The sequence below is a fragment of the Nomascus leucogenys genome, chromosome 11 (genome assembly GCF_006542625.1).
Source record: "Nomascus leucogenys isolate Asia chromosome 11, Asia_NLE_v1, whole genome shotgun sequence".
NCBI classification, from domain to species: domain Eukaryota; kingdom Metazoa; phylum Chordata; class Mammalia; order Primates; family Hylobatidae; genus Nomascus; species Nomascus leucogenys.
In genome coordinates, this window is record NC_044391.1 from 71519131 (window position 1) to 71527103 (window position 7973).

The window sequence follows — 7973 nt, forward strand, 5'->3', positions numbered from 1 at the left end:
TGTCCCAGGAAGCCGACTGGTATGGGCTGCATTGCCCTCCAACTTCCTGTTGGATAATGGGGACCTGCGACGAGAGGTTGGACAATGAGAAGGAGGAGAGTGACCAGTGAACCTGCCTCCCTGCCAGTTTGCTGTGGGTTTGTTACTAGCAGCTGTTGCCCACCAGATAGTCCTCTCAGAATTCAGGCAAACACTCTGATGACCCTGGTGTTACTAGCCCCAGAGTATTGTCCTATCCCCTGTTGCCCTCATCTTTCTAAATGATTCCTTTATTAAACTCCTTTCACTCAGTTTGAGTGTGCCATAATCTCTTTTTTGCAGTAACTCTGACCATACAGTGGTAAATAAGATAAAGCCTTGGCCTCCTTGGAGCTTAGGTTAGTGTGGAACAAAGACAGACAACAAATGTGTTTGCAAATACAATCCATGTAATTTCAGATAGTGATAAAAGCTTTTTAAAAAAAAACGTACACTAGGGTAATGGAATGGCTGGAGAGGGTCTAGGGAAGAGGGCTACTTTATTTCAAGTAGCCAGGAAGGGCCTTTCTGAAGAGGTGACATCTGACCTGGCAGGATGACAGTGAGAATGAGGCAGCCACACCAGCATATAGAGAACAATCTAGAGGGGGGAACACTGATGCAAACAGCCCCCAACAGGAAAAAGTTGGAACAGAATGGAACCTACTGGCAAGGGGAGAGTGGCAGGAGAGGAGGTCAGGAAGGAAGGGCATAAAGGAGTTTAGATTTGATCATTAGGACACTGAGAACTTATTGTAGGATTTGGGCAGGGAGTTGTGATGGTCACTATCCTAACGGAAATTAGATGAAATAATCAAAGGGTTTAACTGAAGACAATGCAATGAGAGGATTATTTACTTAAATGTGGGCAGGATTAGGAAACTAATAAAGGGTGGTGAAGCATCCAGGAACTAGCAACACAGAAGCTCTTATCATGGGGTGAGGGTCCAGGTGCTTATGGGTGACATGGCAGGCCTGGACTTCTGAGGACAATGGAGCACACAGTGATCTGAACATTTGACACAAATTACAGAGGCTGGAAAGAAAGAATTTCACATCTTCCAATCAATACCCTTAGTCCAAATATTTGTCAGCAAACTCTAACTGTTTTCATAAACTTTAACGCCTTCAGGGCTCAGTCAGGAACCTGTGAGGAATTCAGGCGAAAACCAATAATGAGCAGGGGGGCAGTGGTAAAAGGGTGAGGCTAGCCCCACTGAAGGGCATTCAGATGGAAGCATTACACAGTCCTGAATTCAGGAGAGCTGTCTGGTTCTTGGAGCCAAACTGCAGCTTCGGAGATGATTTATTCAGCAAGTTTCCCAGCTTGCAAAACTTTCCAAAGTCCTCTTATTGCTGTACTATCATTGCTGTTTGGGGGCCAGTAAAGCCCATCAGGGGCTTATCTGGGGTTAACAAAGGCGTCGCTGACTTGCACCTCTTTACCCTGAGGGGCATCATTTAGGTGACTCTTCCAAGTTGGCAAAAATAGATGCCTGCCATACCATTGGTCCTAAATTTAGAGAGTGCAGAGTCCTTATTAAGACTAAATTGTAAGGAAAGAAAACACTTGTGGGGTTACTCAGGGCAAGTAATTACACATAGTCTTTTTTTTATTCCTCTTCTGGTTTCTGTCTCCTAGTAAGATACTTGTAAAAACAACAACAAAAATGAAGACAGGCATTGCTCTCTTAAGACACCTCGGCTGCCCCTCACTGACATTCATCTTATCCTGTGGTTTACAAGTGTTTTTAGCAGCAGAACTCTTTTTCCAGACAAAATCTGCCATGGAGTTTTAATGGATAACACAGGCAGAATCCAAGTGGCCATTTCCCAGACACCTCCACAGATCCTGATTCCAATCATCTCCAGCAGGACTGTCCTGAGTGTGTGTACGTAAGTGAGGTTTATTGCAGTATGATTTTCATACAGTAAAATTCAATACAACAAAACTGTAATAACAGTCTTGTAATAATGCCATAATCAAGACACAGAACAGCTCCATCACCCACTAAATTCCTTTGCACTCCTTTCTAGCAAATCCCCTCCCCTCATCCTCATCCCTGATCTGATTTCTATCTCTATAGCTTTACCTTTCCCAGAATATCATATAAACGGAGTCATGCAGTGTGTAATCTCTTGTGCCTGGCTTCTTTCACTTAGCCTGATGCTTTTGAGGTTCATTTGTGCTTTTGCATACATCAGTATTTTGTTTCTTTTTATTACAGAGTAGTCTATTGTTCTTGTGGTATTTTTCAATGTCGTCCTTTAGCTTCCAATTTCTTTTCTGCATAAACTGTAAAGCTGCCCATTCAAATAATTTTCTTTTTTCTTTGAAATGCTGAGATTGACGCCCTGATAACACCATTACAGAGGCACAAGTGGAAAAGAGGGTGTGTGACCCTAGAGGCATCCTTGCTGTGCCACGCTGCTGCATCAGAGCCGCTCACAGAGCTGGCTCCCAAGCCTCCAAGTGCCTCGTCTCTTCCCAGGACTAGAAGTCCTAGGAATTGTCTAATCAAAGGAAGGAAGTACTGCTTGGGTTCCCTTTTTATTGTATTTTCAATTATAATTAAGAGACAAATTTTTAAACCAGGAAAAGAATATGAGGGAATGTGTTCAGAAATATACCTAGGCCACTAAAAGTCTTCCAAGGGAAAAGATGTGCCTAAAATACAATTTCCATGCAAAAACTTAAACCAAAAATCTCAGCTTTGTCCACTGCATGTGTGACCACACAGTTGTAACAATCTTTTGGATTCTCAATTCTGCCATCTCATGAGTAGCTTTTGTCCCCCTCTCAAAGGTCATACCACTTGTGGATGTTCTCACGTCTAAAGAATCTGCCAGAGCAATCAAGGGCACTTTCCTTCCTCCTCCCCAGCCCCACTCTTACAGTACTCCAGGAGACTGAGACTGAGACTCATTCTCTGCTCCCTTTAAAATATTTTTGTTCTGGGTTTTATTTCTTTAATTCATCATGATTTAAAGATGCTTTAATATTTATGAACTACCCCCAGACACTTTCTTGAAATAGATGGAGTGTTATTGATAAAATAAATGTTATGAGAATTAAGCACTGTATTTCTTATCATTTTGAGTCCCCCTAATATTTTGCTTGTGCTGAAAATAATGGCTCCTCCCTGTCCTGTCTGCTTTGAGCTGAGCTAGATCCACGCAGTTTGTCATTGCTCCTGAAAGTGAGTTTGACTTCTTGAGACAGGAGTGAGGGATTTAGGAAAGTCATCATTTAAAAGGAAGAGCACTTTGCATTTATTAGTTCATTTAGGCCAACATATTTTGAGTCATTCTTCTCTGCAGACCTGTGCAGTACCCTGAGGCTACAAAGACAGTTGCTGCAGCTGACAGTAAGGTGGGGTAGACTGTAATACAACGAAATGCAAAGTGCCAGCATGGAGGTAGAAGGTGTTGTGCAAAGAAAGGGGAGACCACCTCTTCCTGGGCTATGGAGAAGGAAACTTCACGGACAAGATGATTCCTGCGCTGGGTATTGAAGAGCGCATGGGAATGTTCTGGGTGGCAAAAAGGAGCTAGAGTCCCCTGTGCAGAGAAAGTGACTTGTGTGAAGATGCAATAGACTTGAGAAAGAGAGCGACAAAGAGAGACAGAGAGTTTGGTGGAAAAGCAAACGCTGTTGTGAAGTGGGAAACTGTGTGTGGAGAGTGAGGTAGTGGGGGGATCCTCAGGGTGGGATCACCGAGCCATGGGTGTTCTGCTCCAGTTTGGACCTTAGCCTACAGCCAATGAGGGTGAGCAAAGAACTTTGGGTGGAGGAGGGTCAGTGTGCATTCTGAAAAATCCCTCTGGCATCCGTGGCAGGGGGATGGAGGGTCCTGCCAGGGCCCAGGTGAAAGAAGATGTGTCAGCAGCACAATAGAGAAAAGGGAATCCATCCCAGAGACATGTGGGATGCAGAATTGATAGAGTCCAGGAGAAAGGTGAGAGGAAAGAGGGTGCAAATTACTTCATTTCACTCCCTCAATAACACTGTGACATAGGGGTCATTATGTCCATTTTACAGATGACAAAACTGAGATTAAAGAGGTGAAGAAACTTATATGAGTTTACACAGCTAATGAAAAAGAAACTGTATCACAGTATTGAGGTGCTGCACTCAGGAATTGCTCAAGCATGTGAGATCGTGAGAAAGAAACACATTTAATGAATTATGGAAAGCTACCCTTAAAAACCCCAAAAACAAAGCTTTGGAAAAAGTTTCCTCGAGTCCTCGGAGACCAGTGTTTGGGCAATATGCTACCAGGGACATACGTGAAATGAGCAGATCTTAAGAGGGCTTGCCTTGAAGATCAAGGGTTTCTCCTCAATCATCCTCTTTCACTTTGTCCTTCTGCAACTGGGGAAGACAGATTTGTATAATAACGCATTTGCATCTAAGAGCATTTCAGCAAAGCATGCTTCCAGCTGCCTTTTCTGACACAGGCACATCTCCCACCCTCATTTTATTGCTTTGGGGTAAGTGGCCTCCTCCCCACTCCTGACTGCTTTGGAGATAAAAGAAGGCAGTGAGGGATTTATCCTTTTACCCATAGTATTGTGGCTATAATTTAAAGCTGCCGTAACTCATGTATAGAACTCTGACTACAATATCATGGAAAAAGCCATCATTCAGACTCCAAATGAAGAAATGTGGAGTCCTGTTTCTTCCAGCTGTAAATTGCCTCAAAACCAGCAGACAGCAGCTGGCGTAACCAGACACTGGAAACTAAGGTTTCCAGTGAAAGTTATCCATGACAAATTGCTTTTTCTTTCCTGCCTTTTCCCCACATCTTCACTAACATCAAAACAGTTTTTCTGCTGGAAGGTGATGAGAACTAGATAACTGATCCTTACTGAGTTAGTACATGCCAAATTTGGGAAGTGTCCTGAAACATTTTTAGAGCCGGATTAAATTTGCAGATAATACAGCCTGGTCAAGTTGGGATGGGTTACTTGGACTAGTTCTGTGGTGACAGCAGTTATAAGTCTTCCAGGAACAATGGCATCTGTTTTTTCAGTGTTCCTAGAGTGAGGTATGGCAAACCAGTAATTTCTCCCACCCTGTTCTGACCCATGATTCCCACCGATGGGCAGGGGTAATAGCCTATCCTGTAGTTTAAGCTCAGCACCCTAATCATCCTGCGGAGAGCTAATGGAGGAGATCGTGAATCCCCTGAGACCTGCTTCCCACGTGTCATACCATGCTCAGCTCCGTCTACCGGGCGCCCTTACACATGGCTGTGAGCACCTTCTATGCATCAAGAATATTTTAGGTACTTTATGCTCACTGTATTATCTAACTTAACCTTATCACAGACCTGCAAGTTAGATATTATTACTATTCTCATTTTATAGTTGAGGAAATTAAGACATTGAGTGACTCAATGAATAAGGAGAAGTACAATTGTCACCCCGGTCAAGCTACCACTTTTGCCTCTGTGATTCACAATGCTTTTAGCCCTCTCTTCAAAAAAGCAGGACAAAAATATTGTAATTATTATTGAATGTGTAAATTCTCAAACTAATTATTACGTAAGTATTTCTGGAATATCGTTTACTTCTAGAAGTTGATAATTTCCTATTCTTGTGCTTTTGTCTTCAGATTTGTGAGTTCAGGCTCTGGGATTAGATGGCTTGGGTTTAATCCCAGCTCTGCCACTTTTTACTGGTGTGACTTTGTTCAAGTAACCTAACCTCTCTGTGTCTATTTAGAATGAAAATTGTAAATAGCATCCACTTCATAGGATTGTTTTCATTTTTAAAGAAGATAAATGCATGTAAAATGCCCAATCCAAGGTGTGGTGTATAATTTGTGTGGTTGCCTGTTACACTGGTGACGTGACCCTGAATGAGCCATGCCGTCCAGTATTTAAGTCCTTAAGTAGTTCCCTCTCCCATTGACTCTGGACTTGGCTGAGCAGCTTGTTTTGGCCATTGAGATTCTAGCAAATGGTATGGAAGCAGAGTCTTAATAAGTGCTTGCAAATAGGGGTTTATCCTCCTTGGACACTTGCTTTTAGAGCCCTGAGCCACCACGTAGAGAGATTATGTTGTCCTATTGGACAGACCACCTGGAGAGAGAAAGATAGAAATGCCCAACGAAACTCAAGCTCTTTTATCCAGGCCAACTGAGGCACCAGACAGCTATCTTGGACATTCCAGTCTCAGCAGACACCATGTGGAGCAGAAGAAACTCCCAGCTGAGCCCAATCAATCCATAAAATCCTAAAAAATAATAAAATATTGTCTCAAGCAACTAGATTTTGTGGCCTGTTACATAGCAATAGATAACAGAGATTGACTGCATTTAATAAAGATTAGCTATTTTTAAGTTATCATCATTATCCAATGACTCTATTTCCTCCAAAATAATTAACATGAAGACATGAAAAACTTTCTTAAAAACTCACTCAAAAAAGTGCTGTCTTCCTACTATTTGCAGAGCAACAATGACTTGTCTCCCATGTATATAAAATAGTATCCCTCCAAAATATGCCTTCATAGCAATTTTGAACTCTTAGATCTGCAAAGCAAATTTAAATTTCTCATCATGTTTGGATTATTATTACTTATTATGTGACTATAAAATTTCTCTATTTTTAAAAATCTTTGAAAATGCATGGGGGAATTGGTGCATTTGTGCAGAACCAGACCTTATTTTTCATCTACTTACTGACACTTCTTGAGAGAAATTTAAAAAGTACTCAACACTACATCAAAACCACAGACTCTCGAGGATAAAAGGGCCTTTGAAAGGTCAGCCAGTCTGCTATACTCTAGGTAGACTTTTCATCTTAGCTTCCCTGAGAGCTGGCAAGGCTCCTGTTTCTAAAGTTCTGCAAGCAATGTTCCCTGGGTTAGCAGCCACAAAGCCCTTCATGCATGGCATTGGTGTTTCCAGGGGAAACCATGGGGCAGTGTTAACTTCGTGTCCTTCTTGAGTCTGCCACATTATAGACTGCTGCAGTTTAGGGTCACGTTTGCAGCCATGAAGAGTGCCATTTGGTAGAAAGTCATTCATTTTTTGCTTGTATTACACACAGCTTCTATTGGGCATATGTGAGTAAAAACAAAATTGTAAGGTAAGGAAAGTTCACCTGTCCTCCCCACCCTTCTCTTTTGGCTAGCACCTGCAGGCTTTCATCTTCTCAAAGACTGGCTTGTCTTCAGTTGTTTACAGGACAAGTGAGTTTTCGCCTTGCATTACCTCTCCTTCTACATTGACTTTTTTTTTTCCATGTCAGGTGGGCAAAGTGCCAACCTGTAGGAAGAAGCTTTGAGGGAGGCACATCTCACACATAAGTGTGATACCCCATCATCATGCTCATGAATTGCAAAAGGATCTATACTGACATATTAGGCTGAATATCTCTCTCTGTCTCTCTCTCTCTCTTTCTCTCTGTGTGTGTGTGTGTGTAATATACATAAAACTATAAATCATCCAGTTGTAGAGGTAAAGGCCTTATGCCCTGTTAATCTAATTTGTAAAATCAGAGAGACAGGAAGTAGAGTCTCTTCCAACTCCCCCACCCTTTTCTGCCCTAATCATTTTAAGATATGAACGGGGGTGGGAGCAGAAGTCAGGAAGGTGACCAGGAAAAGCATTTGGCTTGGAGACAAACATTGACAAAGGACCTCAAATTTAGGCTTTTAACGTTGCTTCCAAATGAGGTTATAAATATGGTCATAACACAGATACTTCTCATTCAGCTCTAAACTCACGTCCCATGATTGAACCATCCTACCTCTAGGGTGCTATAAATTAATTATATAGAAAAAAACCCTAATTTCTATATTACCTGCAAATATCACAGTTATATGCCATTGCATTTTTTGAATTAAAGGGTATAATTTGTTAAATGTAAACATTAATGATATTCCACAATTTTGTGATCCTGTTTTTACAATTCCTTGAAATAATAATAGCTAAACATTTA

The 7973-nt window shown here is 41.7% G+C and overlaps 1 non-coding gene across 1 annotated transcript; it reads right to left on the reverse strand.

Moving 5' to 3' along the window:
• Positions 1-7274: 7274 nt before the first annotated feature.
• On the reverse strand, positions 7275-7379 carry LOC115837438. Its single transcript, XR_004032479.1, has one exon. It is a non-coding gene; the product is annotated as a small nucleolar RNA U13 (small nucleolar RNA).
• Between the last annotated feature and the right edge of the window lie 594 nt (positions 7380-7973).